We start from the raw sequence: 18,979 nt of genomic DNA, 5'->3' as shown, positions 1-18,979 counted from the left end.
TGTTTGTCCTCCACCAAGTACCAGCCGCTGCAACTGGCTACCTTCCTCCTGGCTCGAGAAGAGCTCCTGGCTGCATGCCTCCAGGGATTCTGGAGTGTCTCCCCCCGTCCCAGCACCCTCATTCCCACTTTCCTCCTCCTCCTTCTGTTCTGAAGTGTGGTGGTGCTTGGAGTGGAGGTGGGGTCACCCCCAAGTATCGCGTCCAGCTCTTTGTAGAATCGGCAGGTCGCGGGGGCAGCACCAGAGCGGCAGTTTGCCTCGCGAGCTTTGCGGTAGGCATTCCGCAGCTCCTTCACTTTAATCCTGCACTGCAGTGTGTCCTGATCGTGGCCTCTTCCCATCATGGCCCTTGATATCTGCCCGAAGGTATCATAATTTCTATGGCTGGAGCGCAGCTGGGACTGGACAGTTTCCTCCCCCCAAACACTGATGAAGTCCAGCAACTTGCCATTGCTCCATGCTGGGGCTCGCTTGGTGTGTGGAGACATGATCACCTGGAAAGATTCGCTGATAGCACTCCACGCCTGGCTGAGCAAACAGGAAGGGAATTTTTAAAATTCCTGGGGAATATAAAGGGTGGGTCTGATGGCTGATCACCTGAGGCCAGGGCAGTAGAGTTCGAACTGATGACCAGTGTGGCTAGAACAGGCATTGTGGGATACTGCCGAATACTTCTGGAGGCCAATCAGAGTGCATTGGGCAGCCACACTGGCGCCGCAGCGCAGCAGCGGCGGCGCAATAAACTTTATTCCTCTCGGGGAGGTGGAGTACCAGCAACGCTGTAGCCGCGGAGATACACCGCTGTACGTGCCTTGCCATGTACAGTGTACATGGATGTACAGTGAGGTACAGCGCTGGGGGCGGCTTTATTGCGCTATATCTTGCAAGTGTAGCCAAGGCTTAAAATGTTACTCCCGCCAATGTAACTTGCCTGCTATGTCAACTTAATAACTACTCCACCTGCGTAACAGGCATAGCGCTTAGGTCGATGTAGTTGGGGCCATGCAGTGTCAGTGTAGACACTGTGTTACTTATGTCGACTTTAGTGGCCTCTAGGAGGTGTCCCACAATGCATCACTATGACCACTCTGGTCATTGTTTTGAACTCCACTGCCAAGTGGTCAGTACACAGGTACATGCTGTTGTCAGATGCTACCAGTGTGGTGCTCTGCTTTCTCCTGTGCTGATATCACTCGGCTGCGTGCATGTGTTCCCTCTGTGTGCGGTCCCAGCTCTGCAGATAGCTGACACAGCAAACCCGACGAGAACCCCCAATAACCACAGAGTCTAGTAAGGTACGAAGGCACCTCGGCCAGGTTTATTGCGACCCTGACACAATTGCAGTTCCCTGTAGGTTTCTTAGCCTAATCCAGGGCATACTATGAGAAAGTGCGGCTCGGCAATGGACTCAGCTCAGTCAGTGGTGGGACTTTCCACTGCCCCCTCGGCTGGACAAAGATACCGCCCCAGGGATACATTCTTATACACAGGTACAAACAAGTTATACATCACTCCTGACGTATTGAGGTGCAACCCCTCTACGCAGCAAGGTACAACCCCTCTACGTAGTAAGGTGCCGCCTCTCACCTTGTACATGTTGGTTTGATCAAAACAACTCTATCCATCATTTTACCCTTTTGCCCCTGTCATTGGGATGGGTCGGCCTGTTCCATGTTATGCTGGCTGTTCCCTAACAGCTTACCACCTTCCAAGTGTTTGCAGATGATTTCCTTAATTACTTGCTCCATTATCTTCCCTGGCACAGAAGTTAAACTAACTGGTCTGTAGTTTCCTGGGTTGTTTTTATTTCCCTTTTTATAGATGGGCACTATATTTGCCCTTTTCCAGTCTTCTGGAATCTCTCCCGTCTCCCATGATTTTCCAAAGATAATAGCTAGAGGCTCAGATACCTCCTCTATTAGCTCCTTGAGTATTCTAGGATGCATTTCATCAGGCCCTGGTGACTTGCAGGTATCTAACTTTTCTAAGTGATTTTTAACTTGATCTTTTTTTATTTTATCTGCTAAACCTACCCCCTTCCCATTAGCATTCACTATGTTAGGCATTCCTTCAGACTTCTCGGTGAAGACCGAAACAAAGAAGTCATTAAGCATCTCTGCCATTTCCAAGTTTCCTGTTACTGTTTCTCCCTCTTCACTAAGCAGTGGGCCTACCCTGTCTTTGGTCTTCCTCTTGCTTCTAATGTATTGATAAAAAGTCTTCTTGTTTCCCTTTATTCCTGTAGCTAGTTTGAGCTCATTTTGTGACTTTGCCTTTCTAATCTTGCCCCTGCATTCCTGTGTTGTTTGCCTATATTCATCCTTTGTAATCTGTCCTAGTTTCCATTTTTATATGACTCCTTTTTATTTTTTAGATCATGCAAGATCTCGTGGTTAAGCCAAGGTGGTCTTTTGCCACATTTTCTATCTTTCCTAACCAGCGGAATAGCTTGCTTTTGGGCCCTTAATAGTGTCCCTTTGAAAAACTGCCAACTCTCCTCAGTTGTTTTTCCCCTCAGTCTTGATTCCCATGGGACCTTACCTATCAGCTCTCTGAGCTTACCAAAATCTGCCTTCCTGAAATCCATTGTCTCTATTTTGCTGTTCTCCCTTCTACCCTTCCTTAGAATTGCAAACTCTATGATTTCATGATCACTTTCACCCAAGCTGCCTTCTACTTTCAAATTCTCAACGAGTTCTTCCCTATTTGTTAAAATCAAGTCTAGAACAGCTTCCCCCCTAGTAGCTTTTTCAACCTTCTGAAATAAAAAGTTGTCTGCAATGCAGTCCAAGAATTTGTTGGATAGTCTGTGCCCCGCTGTGTTATTTTCCCAACATATATCCGGATAGTTGAAGTCCCCCATCACCACCAAATCTTGGGCTTTGGATGATTTTGTTAGTTGCTTAAAAAAAGCCTCATCCACCTCTTCCACCTGGTTAGGTGGCCTGTAGTAGACTACTAGCATGACATCTCCCTTGTTTTTTACCCCTTTTAGCCTAACCCAGAGACTCTCAACACTTCCGTCTCCTATGTCCATCTCTACCTCAGTCCAAGTGTGTACATTTTTAATATATAAGGCAACACCTCCTCCCTTTTTCCCCTGTCTATCCTTCCTGAGCAAGCTGTACCCATCCACACCAACATTCCAATCATGTGTATTATCCCACCAAGTTTCAGTGATGCCAACAATGTCATAGTTGTATTTATTTATTAGCACTTCCAGTTCTTCCTGCTTATTCCCCATACTTCTCGCATTTGTATCTAGGCATCTAAGATACTGGTTTGATCTTTCCTCCCAGTTTTGTCCTGACCCACCTTTCTCTCTGCCAATATAGCCCACACTCCCTCTCGTTTCCGACCCATCTCCCCGGTCTCCATGTTCCCCACTTACCTGTGGGCTTTGCTCACCTGTCCCCGTCGAACCTAGTTTAAAGCCCTCTTCACTAGGTTAGCCAGTCTGTGTCCAAATAGGGTCTTTCCCCTCCTCGAAAGGTGAACGCCATCTCTGCCTAGCAGTCCTTCCTCAAATAGCATCCCGTGGTCTAGGAAGCCAAAGCCCTCCTGGCGACACCATCTTCGCAGCCAGGCATTCACCTCCATGATGCATCTGTCTCTGCCCAGGCCTCTACCTTTGACAGGAAGAATTGAAGAGAATACCACCTGCGCTCCAAACTCCTTCACCCGTACTCCCAGAGCCCTGTAGTCACTCTTGATCTGCTCAGTGTCACACCGCGCAGTATCATTTGTGCCCACATGGATGAGTAGCATGGGGTAGTGTGAAGAACAAATCATGTCAAACCAATCTGATAGCTTTCTTTGATAGGATAACGAGCCTTGTGGATAAGGGTGAAGCTGTGGATGTGGTATACCTAGACTTTAGTAAGGCATTTGATACGGTCTCGCATGATATTCTTATCGATAAACTAGGCAATTACAATTTAGATGGGGCTACTATAAGGTGGGTGCATAACTGGCTGGATAACCGTACTCAGAGAGTTGTTATTAATGGTTTCCAATCCTGCTGGAAAGGCATAACGAGTGGGGTACCGCAGGGGTCTGTTTTGAGACCGGCTCTGTTCAATATCTTCATCAACGACTTAGATATTGGCATAGAAAGTACGCTTATTAAGTTTGCAGATGATACCAAACTGGGAGGGATTGCAACTGCTTTGGAGGACAGGGTCATAATTCAAAATGATCTGGACAAATTGGAGAAATGGTCTGAGTTAAACAGGATGAAGTTTAACAAAGACAAATGCAAAGTGCTCCACTTAGGAAGAAAAAATCAATTTCACACATACAGAATGGGAAGAGACTGTCTAGGAAGGAGTACGGCAGAAAGGGATCTAGGGGTTATAGTGGACCACAAGCTAAATATGAGTCAACAGTGTGATGCTGTTGCAAAAAAAGCAAACATGATTCTGGGATGTATTAACAGGTGTGTTGTGAGCAAGACACAAGAAGTCATTCTTCCGCTCTACTCTGCTCTGGTTAGGCCTCAGCTGGAGTATTGTGTCTAGTTCTGGGCACCGCATTTTAAAAAAGATGTGGAGAAATTGGAAAGGGTCCAGAGAAGAGCAACAAGAATGATTAAAGGTCTTGAGAACATGACCTATAAAGGAAGGCTGAAAGAATTGGGTTTGTTTAGTTTGGAAAAGAGAAGACTGAGAGGGGACATGATAGCAGTTTTCAGGTATTTAAAAGGGGGTCATAAGGAGGAGGGAGAAAACTTGTTCACCTTAGCCTCTAAGGATAGAACAAGAAGCAATGGATTTAAACTGCAGCAAGGGAGGTCTAGGTTGGACATTAGGAAAAAGTTCCTAACTGTCAGGGTGGTTAAACACTGGAATAAATTGCCTAGGGAGGTTGTGGAATCTCCATCTCTGGAGATATTTAAGAGTAGGTTAGATAAATGTCTATCAGGGATGGTCTAGACAGTATTTGGTCCTGCCATGCGGGCAGGGGACTGGACTCGATGACCTCTTGAGGTCCCTTCCAGTCCTAGAATCTATGAATCTATGAATCTGTGGAATGTTCCAGTATAGTGTATGTTCTGATATCTGGTGTCCAGTACTTTTTAGGTATGTCTCTTTTTGCAGCATCAGCCCTTTCCTTGCCAGCTTCTGTGAGCAGGGCCTGCCTCTGGCTCACAGCTTAACTTTGCTTTATGTTACAAAGTCTTGACCATTACTTTAGTTCAGGCCTTAGGCCTCATACCAGGCCTCTGATACCAAGGTTTATCTCTCAGGGCCTCCTCTTACTACCCCTCCCCTTTTAAAGCCCCACACATTTTTGAAATTATATTTCCTGTTTGCTCAGTCTGGAGAGCACAACTATCAACTGCCCAGCTGACTGTGTCAGCTCCATGCTGCAGACGCGCTCCTGCCTGTAGTACACAGGAGGTGGTGGAGCTCTTGGCTCTGTGGGGAGAAGAGGCTGTGCAGGCACAGCTCTGATCCTGCCGTAGAAATGTCAATATCTATAAGCAGATCGCTCGGAGCAAGGGGGAGAAGGGCTACAAACAGGGCTGGATTTACACCTTACACGCCCCTAGGCACAGCATCTTCAGAACGCCCTCCTAACTACAGCTGACCTTTGTGTTTTCTGTAAAAATATTAACGAAAAGAAATATAAACACAGCCTCTCTGGGAAGGCATGAGACCCTCCGCCATGCATAGCACTCCCAGCCTGAGCCAGGGTGCAGCCCACCCCCTGCAGGCAAGGTCCAAGGAGGGGACTATACCTCTCCCCGGGTGAGCAGTCCCCGGGTGAGCAGTCCTTGAGTGTCTTCCGTCCCAGCTGCAGCCCGGCACGGCAGCCGCGCTCCGGCTCTGCCAGTGCAAGTGAATGGGGCACCCGCCACACTCCTCCCTCTCCCTCTCCAGCATGGGGAGGAGGCAGCGGGCGGCCGAGATTGGGAATGGGCTGGGATGCTCCCAGCACCCTTAGCAGCCGCCCTGACTAGCCCTGGCTCACAGCTCCTCCAGTCTGCTGGAGAGCTCTATGTATTAACTTTCAACCCACCTTTAACTTTTAGGTGCCCTTAGAAAGCTGGCGACCCTAGGCATGTGCCTACTGTGCCTAATTGGAAATCCAGCCCTGGCTACAAGACGGTTTAGCAGCAGCACCACATGAAAACCAAGGAGCTGCAGCAGGCGTATCTAGGTTGCCAACTTTGTAATATTTAAAAATCGGACACTCCAGGAGTGCCGGAACCTCCCTCACCCCACATCTCTCCCAAGGCCCCGCCCCTGCCCACCTTTTTCCCCCCAAGGCCCCAGCCCCCATTAGTTCATAGAATTATAGAAGATTAGGGTTGGAAAAGACCTCAGGAGGTCATCTAGTCCAACTCCCTGCTCAAAGCAGGACCTAATCCCCAACTAAATCATCCCAGTCAGGGCTTTGTCAAACAGAGCCTTAAAAACCTCTAAGGATGAAGATTCCACCACCCTCCCTAGGTAACCCATTCCAATGCTTCACCACCCTCCAAGTGAAATAGTTTTTCCTAATATCCAACCTAGACCTTCCCCACTGCAACTTGAGACCATTGCTCCTTGTTCTGCATGTGCCACCACTGAGAACAGCCAAGCTCCATCCTCTTTGGAACCCCACTTCAGGTAGTTGATGGCTGCTATCAAATCCCCCCTCACTCTTCTCTTCTGCAGACTAAATAACCCCAGTTCCCCCAGCCTCTCCTCATAAGTCATTTGCCCCAGTCCCCTAATCATTTTCGTTGCCCTCTGCTGGACTCTCTCCAATTTGTCCACATCCCTTCTGTAGTGGGGAGCCCAAAACTGGATGCAATACTCCAGAGGTGGCCTCACCAGTGCCAAATAGAGGGGAATAATCACTTCCCTTGATCTGCTGGCAACGCACCTACTAATGCAGCACAATATGCTGTTAGCCTTCTTGGCAACAAGGGCACACTGCTGACTCATATCCAGCTTCTCATCCACTGTAATCCCCAGGTCCTTTTCTGCAGAACTGCTGCTTAGCCAACCAGGTCCCCAACCTGTAGAAGTGCATGGGATTCTGCACTTTTCCTTGTTGAACCTCATCAGATTTATTTTAGCTCAATCCTCCAATTTTTCTAGGCCACTCTGGACCCCATCCCTACTTTCCAGCATATCTACCTCTCCCCCCATCTTAGTGTCATCCATGAACTTGCTGAGGGTGCAATCCATACCATTATCCAGATCATCAATGAAGATGTTGAACAAAACTGGCCCCAGGACAGACCCCTGGGGCACTCCACTTGATACTGGCTGCCAACTAGACATCGACCCATTGATCACTACCTGTTGAGCCCAACAATCTAGTCAGCTTTCTATCCATCTTATAGTCCATTCATCCAATCCATATTTTGCTGGCAATAATACTGTGGGAGACTGTATGAAAAGCTTTGCTAAAGTCAAGATACATCACATCCACCCCTTTCCCCATATCCACAGAGCCAGTTATCTCATCATAGAAGGCAATCAGGTAGGTCAGGCATGACTTGCCCTTAGTGAATCCTTGTTGACTGTTCCTGATCATCTTCCTCTCCTCCAAGTGCTTCAAAATGGATTCCTTGAGGACCTGCTCCATGATTTTTCCAGGGACTGAGGTCTGTAGTTCCCCGGATTCTCCTTCTTCCCTTTTTTAAAGATGGGCACTATATTTGTATTTTTCCAATTGACCAGGACCTCCCCCGATCACCACGAGTTTTCAAAGATAATGGCCAATGGCTCTGCAATCACATCAGCCAACTCCCACAGCACCCTCAGATGCATTAGATCCAGACCCATGGACTTGTGCATGTCCAGCTTTTCTAAATTGTCCTTACCCTGTTCTTTCATCACTGAGGGCTGCTCACTTCCTCCCCATATTGTGCTGCCCAGTGCAGCAGTCTGGGAGCTGACCTTGTCTGTGAAGACCGAGGCAAAAAAAGCATTGAGTACTTCAGCTTTTCCCACATCATCTGTTACTAGGTTGCCTCCCCCATTCATTAAGAGTCCCACACTTTCCCTGACCTTCTTGTTGCTAACATACCTGTAGAAACCCTTCTTGTTATCCTTCACATCCCTTGCTAGCTACAACTCCAATTGTGCTTTGGCCTTCCTGATTACACACCTGCATACTCAAGCAATATTTTTATACTCCTCCTCCATCTGTCCAAGTTTCCACTTCTTGTAAGGTTCCTTTTTGTACTGAAGCTCACAGAAGGTTTCTCTGTTAAGCCAAGCTGGTCGCCTGCCATGTTTGCTACTCTTTCTGCACATCGGGATGGTTTGTTCCTGGACCCTCAATAAGGCTCCTTTAAAATACAGCCAGCTCTCCTGGACTCCATATTAGCCTCCCATGGGCTCCTGCTCATCAGTTCGCTGAGGGAGTCAAAGTCTGCTTTTCTAAAGTCCAGGGTCTGTATTCTGCTGCTCTCCTTTCTTCCTTTTGTCAGTACTTGAGGCAGAGGAATACAGGGGCCCAGATCTCTCTGGTTAAGCAGAGTGTGGTCCCAAAGGCCAGTATGTTACCTGGCCAAATGGGAGATTGTGGGGATGGGCAAAAGCAGATTCCCCATACCACTAGCTAAAATCCATGTGGTTTTGGAAAGTTTGGAAAGTGTTTTGACTGTGAGGGTACTGGAACACCTCCTAGTCGACCTGCTTCTTGGTAATGATTTTTTCTGTGTAGCTCAGTTTAAAGTATTTGCCTGCAGCAGGAGGGAGCTCCGAGGACCTCCGAGGGAAAGGATAAGGTCTTAGGAACTGCTGGGAGAATGGGAGAGAGTCTCCTTGATTCTTCTGCAGCAGGGGGAAGCCACATGCTTCCAGGTGGGAGGGTGGTTGAGACCAATTCCTGCACTGCAGCTGGAGGCAACACCACATCAGGAAGAGATGGGGGTGTAATGCCTGCCAGGGAGAGAATTGTCCAGGTTGTTAGCTGCCAGCAGGTTGCAGCTGAACCAGAGGCAAAACCAGCTCTAGGGAGCATAGAGCAATGTGTCCCAGAGGAGAGCCCAGAGAAAGGGCAGGGAATCTCAGAAACCACTGAGGTGGGTGAGGATTCCTGTGACTCTGTAACACAGGAAAGCAGGGCTGAGACTAGCTGCCCTCAGGCGCAGGGGCAGGAGAGGTGTTGTCAGTGATTAAGGAAACTGTCCCAGTTGTTAGCTGGCAGTTTTGGAGATGAACAAGAGACAGAACCGTTCCTAGGGAGCACAGAGAAATGTGTCTTAGGAAGGGGCCCAGAGGAGGAAACTGGGGAAGGAATAGTGGGGATATAGGAATGTCTCCTCACTAGTCACTTGGGGCAGGATGCCCAGGACACTAGGAGGATGGCTAGGTCAGCATCTGTGCACCCAGGCACTCAGTCTGTGACCCAGGTTTTGAGAAGGAACTGTGTAACTGACCTCCTGAAGGAGAGCAGTCACACAGCTGACTTCTCAGGGACAGAGAAAGGGGTGGCAGAGGGTACTCAAATCCAAGTCCCAATTTTTCAGGATACTATTTCTGATAAGTTTTTGGAAAGTAACTGTGACTCTTTACATCAAGATGCTGCTCCAATGCCTGTGACAGGAGGGGAGTTGAGACCAGGAAATTGCCAGGTGGTAGTTTGTGAGAACACAAATGACCCAACTGACAGAGAAGGGGGTGTTTTCTCCCAGGCTGGTGAGACACAGAGAACAGTTATGGGAAAGCTGCTGGGAAAAAGATGAATCTGATCGAGGGGGAAACACACCTAGCTCAGAGAGCACAGAGCACAGTCCTCTAGGGGGCAGGGAAGGACTCAGTGCTGTGAGGGGGAAATACAGGGTAACCCCAAAAGGGGAGCTGGATTTTCTGCATATGTACAGTCCTGGGGTTGGAAGACCACTCCCCAAAGGGCCTGCCAACATGCAGGGTCCCCCTGAGCGCCTATCTTGCCAGTCCCTCAAGCACCAAAATTCCAGAAACATGATTAAATTAAGAGCCCACACAGAGGGGAACACTGGAGGGAAAGAAAAGCCAGTGACTGATTACATGGGAGACAGTCAAAGGACACCAGGGGTAATGAACAAACTAACCTCAAACTACACTATCTGAACAGAGCGTGTGGTATCATAAAGATACTTGTAAACACCCATCTGTGACAAAAAATTTTGGTATTAATGTTAAGTTTTGGGGATAAGAATTTTGACACGGATGTGTCAAACCTTATGATAATGCTACTTTTCAATTAATACCTGTAAACAGGTTTAAAGCTTATCACTGCAGAGAAACCATAAAAACCTGGTTTGTTGTGTGTGAATGGGGAAACTGAGGCACGTCACCTCATGACCTTAATGGCTGGATGCCAAGAGAACTATAACACAAACTGCCTTCAAGATAGTCAGTGACTAACCCTCTTGCAGTAAACTAAGGTGGGAGGTGTGACGTTCTGTACCTTGAGGGAACACCTTGCACCACCATGTTCATCCTTATAATATGATTGTGTGATATCCAATGCAAAGTTTGTGATGCCGGGTGTCCTCAGAAGGCTTATGATGCACTGAGCATTGTTGTTATAGTAATGTTATAGGTTGTAATTTCATGTATATAGTTATGAGGCTGAAAATGTGTCCTCATGGCTTAAAATAAGCCCAGGCAAAAACTCCCCAAGAGCAGAGGGGCAGTTTACACCTCATCAGGACATGTATGGGACAAACCCAGCCCAGCCTCACAGGAACAAAGGACAGTGGCCTAGGCAGCAACAAAGGATCTGCTGGACTCTGGAGTGAGTCACCCCCCTTCCTTTGGTCAGTTTGGGACTACGATGAGGTAATGTTCACCTGACTCTGAAGGGGGGGACAAAGCCAAGAGGGAAGAAAGGACATGATAAAAGGGAGAGACATTTGCCATGCTCTTCCACCTCCATCTACAGACGTCACCATCAAGCGACTGAAGTGCTGATCAAAGGGGAGAGCCTGGCTGTAGGGCAACCAGCCAGCCTGTGGTGAGAAGCATTTAAGTTTGTAAGGGCACTGAAAGTGTTCAGATCAGCTTAGAATGTGTTTTGCTTTTATTTCATTTGACCAAACCTGACTTGTTGTGCTTTGACTTATAATCACTTAAAATCTACATTTGTAGTTAATAAATTTGTTTGTTTATTCTACCTGAAGCAGTGCATTTGGTTTGAAGTGTGTCAGAGACTCTTCTTGGGATAACAAGCCTGGTGCATATCAATTTCTTTGGCCTGGTCTACACTACGGGGTTAGGTCGAATTTAGCCACGTTAGATCGATTTTAAAATGACTGCATCCACACAACCAACCCCGTTCTGTCGACCTAAAGGGCTCTTAAAATCGACATCTGTACTCCTTCTCGACGAGGGGAGTAGTGCTAAAATTGACTTTGCTGGGTCGAATTTGGAGTAGTGCGGATGCAAATCGACAGTATTGGCCTCCGGGAGCTATCCCAGAGTGCTCCATTGTGACTGCTCTGGACAGCACTTTGAACTCCGATGCACTAGCCAGGTACACAGGAAAAGCCCAGGGAACTTTTGAATTTCATTTCTTGTTTGGTCAGCATGGCGAACTCAACAGCACTGGTGACCATGCAGTCCCCCCAGAATTGTAGCACGTAGAATGTTTCTACACTCCCCCTATCATCTCCATCCCTGAGGTTATCTCAGATTAGAAGGCAAAAAAAACCACACTCGCAATGACATGGTTTCCGAGCTCATGCAGTCCTCCCGCACTGATAGGGCACAGCTTAATGCATGGAGGCATTCAGTGGCAGAGGCCAGGAAAGAATTAAGTGAGTGCAAAGAGCAGAGGCAGGACGCGATGCTGAGGCTAATGGGGGAGCAAATGGACATGATGAAGCGTCTGTTGAGGGAGCAAATGGACATGATGAAGCATCTGTTGGAGCTGCAGGAAAGCCAACAAGTACAGACCCCCGCTGCATCCACTGTATAAACATCTACCTTCCTCCCCATGTTCCATAGCCTCCTCACCCAGACGCCCAAGAAAGTGGGGGGGCTCTGGGCACCCAGCCACTCCACTCCAGAGGATGGCCCAAGCAACAGAAGGCTGTCATTCAAACAGTTTGATTTTTAGTGTGGCTACAATAAGCAATGTGGCCTTGTCCTTCCCGCCTCCCCTACCCCACCCGGGCTACCTTGTCTGTTATCTCATTTTTTTTAATTAATAAAGAAAGAATGCATGGTTTCAAAACAACAGTTACTTTATTTCGAAGGAGGGAGGGTGGCTGGCTTATAGGGAATTAAAATCAACAAAGGGGGCAGGTTTGCATCAAGGAGAAACACATACAACTGTCACACCGAAGCCTGGCCAGTCATTAAACTGGTTTTCAAAGCCTCTCTGATATGCAACGCACCTTGCTGTGCTCTTCTAATCTCCCTGGTGTCTGCCTGCTCAAAATCGGACCGCAGGCGATTTGCCTCAACCTCCTACCCCACCATAAACGTCTCCCCTTTACTCTCACAGATATTATGGAGCACACAGCAAGCAGCAATAACAATGGGAATGTTGGTTGTGCTGAGGTCTGACCAACAGCACCAGCGAGTTTTTAAAAGTCCAAATGCACATTCTACCACCATTCTGCACTTGCTCAGCCTATAGTTGAACTGCTTCTTACTACTGTTGAGGCTTCATGAATGGATCCCCCGAGCAGGAGAGCAGGAGAGCAGAGTTGCAGCAGAAGCAGTGGATGAGGACGGTTAGCAGTCCTACTGCACCGTCTGCTGCCAGCAGCATCCAGGAGGACCAGAACGGATCCCCTGAGCTCGTCATTGGAGAGCAGGAGAGCAGAGTTGCAGGAGAGAAGGAGAGCAGAGTTGCAGTGGAAGCGGTGGAACCATACACCATGCCCTGGAGGTTGCTAGGAGCCGGGCAGGGAAGATGTTCCCAGAACCCCTGGCCAAGCTATATGTCCGACGAGGATGGCTAGCAGTCCTACTGCACCGTCTGCTGCGAAGGCAAGGAGCTGCTGCTGTGTAGCAATGCCAGCTGCTGCAGGTGTTTCTGTGTTGAATGCTTGGAGGTCCAGGTAGGGCAAGGTACTTCGGCCAAGGCAAAAGAGCAAGAGCCCTGGAACTGTTACATGTGTCAACCACAGAAGTGCTATGGGGTGTTACAGCGCCGACTGGACTGGAATGTACGGCTGCGAGACTTCTTCACCCGCGACAAAGGACAGGAATATGATGCACCTAAAATCCCAGAGTCACTACCCTTGATAACAGAACATCAGTGATTGCTTTGGCTACTTGGATCATAGCAGCACCCACAGTAGGCTTGCCCACAACAACAGTGGTGATGGTGAGCTAAGCGGGCTCCATGCTTGCCGTGTTATGGCGTCTGCATGGGTAACCCAGGAAAAAAGGTGCAAAACGATTGTCTGCCGTTGCTTTCACCAAGGGAGGGGAGACTGACGACATGTACCCAAAACCACCCACTACAATGTTTTTGCCCCATCAGGCATTGGGAAGTTAACCCAGAATTCCAATGGGCAGTGGGGACTGCAGGAACTGTGAAAAAGCTACCCACAGTGCACCGCTCCGTAAGTCGATGCTAGACATGGTAGTGAGGATGCACTCCTCCGACTTAATGGACTTAGTGTGGACATATGCAATCGACCATATAAAATCGATTTCTAAAAATTGACTTCTATAAAATCGACCTAATTTTGTAGTGTAGACATATCCTCAGTTAAATTGATGAACTTATATAAGCTCATCGCATCCAGCGGGCATAACTGGACACTGCAAGACGGAGGTTCCTAGGGTTGTGTATGGGACCAGAGATATTGGCTAGTGTTATTCGTTTGCACAATCCAAGAAACAGCTTACATGCCAGAGGCTGTGCATGAACAGCCCAGGAATAGGGGTTCTCACAGCAGAGCAGGGTAAGGCTGGCTCCCAGAGTTGAGGATTGGAGTGACCTAGCAGATCACCGGTCTAGATAACACCAGGGGAACATCACAGAGGGGACTCCAGCTGAGTAGGGGCTGGCATGGATGATGACCCAGCGCCTCCCTGCTTCCCCCACCTGCAGTAACCAGACTTTGGGTTACCTAGCCTATAGAATCTGACTGGACACGGTCAGGTCCTCTTTTTGAGCAAACTTTTCAGTCAAAACCCAGCCACTTTAGACATACCAATCTAACAGGTGGGCTATCAGTCACTCTAGTGTGGAGCCGCCAGGGCCGGCTCCAGGCACCAGCAAAGGAAGCAGGTGCCTGGGGCAGCCAATGGAAAGGGGTGGCAGTGCGTCTGTTGTCAGGGCGGCGGGTCCGAAGAGGTGGCGGCAGCACTTCGGTGGCAGCTCAATCGGCCCACTCCAGATCGGCGGCAATTCAGCAGCGGGTCCTCCACTCGTTGTCTTGCTCCTCGGCGGCACTTCTGCGGCAGCTCGATCGTTTCCCCCCCCCCCCCCCCCCCCCCCCCCCCCCCCCCCCCCCCCCGCTGCTTGGGGTGGCAAAAAAGCTGGAGCCGGCACTGGGAGCTGCAGACCTGCTGCTTTTACAAAGGGCTGCATGCCATCCTCGGCCAAGAGCCCCGTGGATACTTTGCAAGAGCTGGAGTTACAGACTCAAGGAGTGAACAGTGAGAGGAGGTGTTGGACTAGAAGAGGAGGACAGGTGACCAAGGGATTGACGCAGCAAGCTAGGACCCATTTTTGACTCTAGAGCAGTCGAGATAGTCCCTATAATCCAGCATGGATGAGACTGATGCAGGGGAAGTAGGGTGACCAGATGTCCCGATTTTATAGGGACGGTCCCGATATTTGGGGCTTTTTCTTACATGGGTGCCTATTACCCCCCACCCTCTGTCCCGATTTTTCACACTTGCTGTCTGGTCACCCTAAGGGGAAGGAACCTCTGGTAAGTACACTGTTTGCTTTGGCATTGTCACAGGTAAATACAAGGTGGAACAGATTGTTTTTCATAAGTAGTTAACATATTGTAAGAGAGTATTCAAGTTGGAAGTGTCTTGTTAGCACTTCTGCAGTCACAGTACCCACTATGCAGCTGTATGGCTGAGGGAGGCCTTAAAAAAGCATTTTAATAGTCTGGCACATGAATGTGGTATGAACACTTCATGAACCAGCATTCATGCATGTTATTCCCTCTCGCTGTGAATTTTGTAAAACTTGGTGTAAACTATTAAATAGGGGTGGGATACTGGGCCCTGCTATGAATTCTGTACTATTTTGAGTAACTTAAAGACATTCTGAGTTTCCACAAATAGAATTTTATGGTGTGCAAAGAAACAGGGCAACAAAAGAAAAGTGCAAACAAATACACACATTAAAAACAGTGCATCAACATGAACCATACTCTGAAACCCCAAGTTCAAAACAAGAGTGAACAGCAGTTGTCTGAGCCTGTGGTTTCACAAATTGGAGTAAGTGTAGCGCTAGTTCAAAACTGTGACCGGAGCTACCACTGTTGCAGGGACTGGGGGATTGTGAGACAGCTGCTGGAGACTGTCAGAGTTGACACAGGTCATGCAGTGTCTATGCTTGCACTGCATCAACCTAAGTAGGTCAGCCCTGGCTCTGTGTTGCTCAGGGAGGTGGTTTTACTGCATCACTGTAACAGGACACTTACATCAGCGCGAGGCAAAATTCTGGTGTATACACATGCACAACTGGGTCAGTGCAAGTCAGTTTAGGCCGACCTAACTGGGCTTACTACATGATTCCCGTGAACCATACATGACACAGTGGCTCTGGGTCTTGTTCCCTCCAGTTGCTGATAAACAGAAAGAAAAGCCTGCTACTGCTCCCAGAGTTATTCTTGTAGCTCAAGTGACAAAGGCCTGTAGTTAGGAACTCAAGACACCCTTAGTTTCCATCCCCACCAATGAACCTGGGGAGTTTTACAAGGAGCTGTCTGGGGAATGCCGTGGGTGAGGAGGTCTCTGAGGTAGCTTATTATTATAGGCTTTGCTACATCCATGTCTGGTAAGAGCATCTCACAAACATGAGTGAATTTAGCCTGACAACCCCCCTGTGAGGTAGGGAAGTATTATTATCCCATTGTGTAGCTGGGGAAACTGAGGCACGGGGGGGGGAGTGACTTGTCCAAGGTCATACAGGAATATCGGTGGCAGAGCTCTTAGATTTCTAGAGTTTCAGTCCAGTGCCTTAACATGGCCACCTTTCCCTCTGGCTTACCCCGAAGCTAAGTCTCAGGCCAGTGAAACTGGGACCAGGAATTTGAAGACTGCTTTGGAATGAATGGAGAGCTCAGGTGGGATGTGTTTGCCTTGGCTGTAGCTGCTAATAAGGTTAGGTTTCTGGCTTTCAAAACCCTACCTTGATCTCGCTGTGTCCACAATCAAGGGTTAAGGTGGTAGAGTTTCTTGTTTACATGTTAAAAGGCCTCTCTTCCCCAGGGGCTGTTGCTGGGGTCCCCTAAGAGGTTCAGAAAAAAACCAAGCCCCAATAAGAGTGACCAGATTTTCTTTGTGATTCCAAATGATCATGAAGTCATCCTGATATAAAATATGATTTCTAAGACAGGGCTTACCCTACACTGATCTCTGGGTGATCCTACATGGGTTTGAACTGGGGCTGGTTTCTCTGGAAGTTTAACATCGGTGGGAGGAAGTAATGAAAGTCTCATTAGTAAAGGGCTCTTAGAGGCATATGTTTGTCTGTGTCTGGCAGCTGAAACGCCCCTCCAACAACTACAACAGGTGTCAACTGTTCTACCACAGAGAGAAATCTTCTGGTCTTTGAAGTTGTTGACATTTTGTTGCTCAAAGGTGTAATTTTTGAGCTACCATTGTTGACTGGGTTTTCTTCTTCCTCATTATGGCTTGTGGGCATCCCCCTAGTCTCCATTATATCGCTGGGCATTCATTCAGTTCCCAATTAAATCTATGGGCAACTCGGTTCTTCTCTTGCCATTAAAGAAGTAGGTTGGGGTGGCCCAAACCTGTGGCTCCGGAGCCACAAGCGGCTCTTCAGAAGTTAATATGCGTCTCCTTGTATAGGCACCAACTCCGGGGCTGGAGCTACAGGCGCCAACTTTCCACTGCTTAACCTCTGGCTCTGCCACACGCCCTGCCTGCACTCCACCCCTTCCTGACCCTTCCCATGAGCCTGCCATGCTCACGCTCTTCCCCCTCCCCCCCCGAGCTTCCTGCACACCACAAAACAGCTGATTGGAGGTGTGGGGAAGGAGGGGGAGGCGCTGATCAGCAGGGCTGCCGGTAGGTGGGAGGCGCTGGGGGCTGATGGGGAGGCTGCTGATGTATTACTGTGGCTCTTTGGCAGTGTACATTGGTAAATTCTGGCTCCTTCTCAGGCTCAGGTTGGCCACTCCTGAACTAGGTCATTCCTCCAATCTCCAGTGAACTCTAGGAGTATTCTGTCTTCCCATTAAAGTCTATGAACAATCCTCTCTCTCCCCTAAAGTGTTTAGGAATTTGACTCAGAAATGTACCTTTCAAAAACACAATTGTTGACTGGGTTAGAACAAGGAGGGCTGGGATCAAGGGGTTAATGCAGCACTGAGTAGGAGCCAGGACTCCTGGGTTCCATACCTACCTCTGGGAGGGAAGTGGAGCTTAGGCACTAGTTGGCTAGAGCCAGGGGGACTTGGAATCAGGACTCTTGGGTTTTGTTCCTCACTCTGCTATTGACTCATCATGTGACCTCAGATAAATCACATGCCCTGTCTATGCCTCAGTTTCCCTATATATGGCAAATACTTCCAAGAGAGTTGGGAGCAATTTTGCATGACATTAAAAAAAGTTTAATAATTTATGAGAAAAATGTGAAATTCATCAGAGAAACCTTTTGACTAATATTATTCACCTAGCTCTGTTTCTGATGTTTAATCAATGTTTGTAAATGGCTTTGAGGTGCTCAGATGAAAGTGTTACAGACAGTCCACCCTGGGCTGTGAGCCCAATCCCATGGGTTCTCACGTGCTGAATAGGGTCTGGTCAGTATCTGGATAGAAGACTTCCTAGAAAAACCTTGTCAAATGAATAGATGAGGAAAATCTCCCTACTGACTCACCTCACCACAGTACCCCTAGGTCACTCATCTCAATGCCCCTGCACAGAGCTGGAGGGTGTTGTGCTGCTGGGAGTGGTGTGGGTGACTCAGTAGGGGGCTCTTTTAATCTGTCTAGGTCTGTCCGCCTCCCCCCAGCTTCCCCACATACACTGCGGGCGGGGGAGGGGGGGGGGAGATATCTTTTTTCATCCAACACTGAGTTCCATAGGCTTGATGCAGCTGCTGTGACTGTTCTGTCTCCTGTGCATACAACTCTTTCCCTGTTTGTGAACAGCTTTATTTGTCCAGAAACCTGTATTAGTGAGCAGATGAGCTGCTGCATATTGGATCCTCTCAGTACTGTCCCCAGTGCCTCAGCCTAGCAGTGGCACGCCACACACTGTATTTCAGACATGGCTCTGCGACATGCTGTGGGTGACATGACGAACTTCACCACTGTAACTTGCTGTCCCCACTCCTCCAGAAGCACCCAAAACCTGGCTCTGTCGCCCCTGAGATGGGGGCCAAGTGGTTGTGTGGAGGAGATGGAGTGGGTGGCAGAGAGATGAAATCTCAGCTATGTCTGGGGGCTCAGTGGGTTTCCGTTCTGTTGGCTGAGGCTGAGATTCAGAGAAAGAGACCAACAAGAGTGTGGGTGGGAAACCACAAAAGCCCCCCCCAGGGGAAATTGCTGAAATTCAGCAGCAGCAGAGATGCTTATCTACCTTAGCATCCTGAGGGCATTGATACATCCAGTGTACCCCTCTTCTCCTTGCTCACCCCTAATCCCAGCCGTGCCCCCTAGAGATTTACGTCCCCTCCCGCTCAGGATCCTCTTCTGCCTGCTTACCCCTAATCCCAAACTTTTAGGCATAGTGACCAAAAATAATTTCCATCTGACAGCTGTTCAGTACCTATGTGAAATGGGTTTGTGGTTTCTCAGCCCAGTTCCCAGGCCCGGCTCCAGCCTCCCCAAGCAAAAAAAAAAAAAAGCCGCAATCGC

This window comes from Chrysemys picta, chromosome 1 (genome assembly GCF_011386835.1).
Source record: "Chrysemys picta bellii isolate R12L10 chromosome 1, ASM1138683v2, whole genome shotgun sequence".
Lineage (NCBI taxonomy): Eukaryota > Metazoa > Chordata > Testudines > Emydidae > Chrysemys > Chrysemys picta.
The sequence above is the reverse complement of the archived record's forward strand: the minus strand, read 5'-3'. Positions refer to the sequence as shown.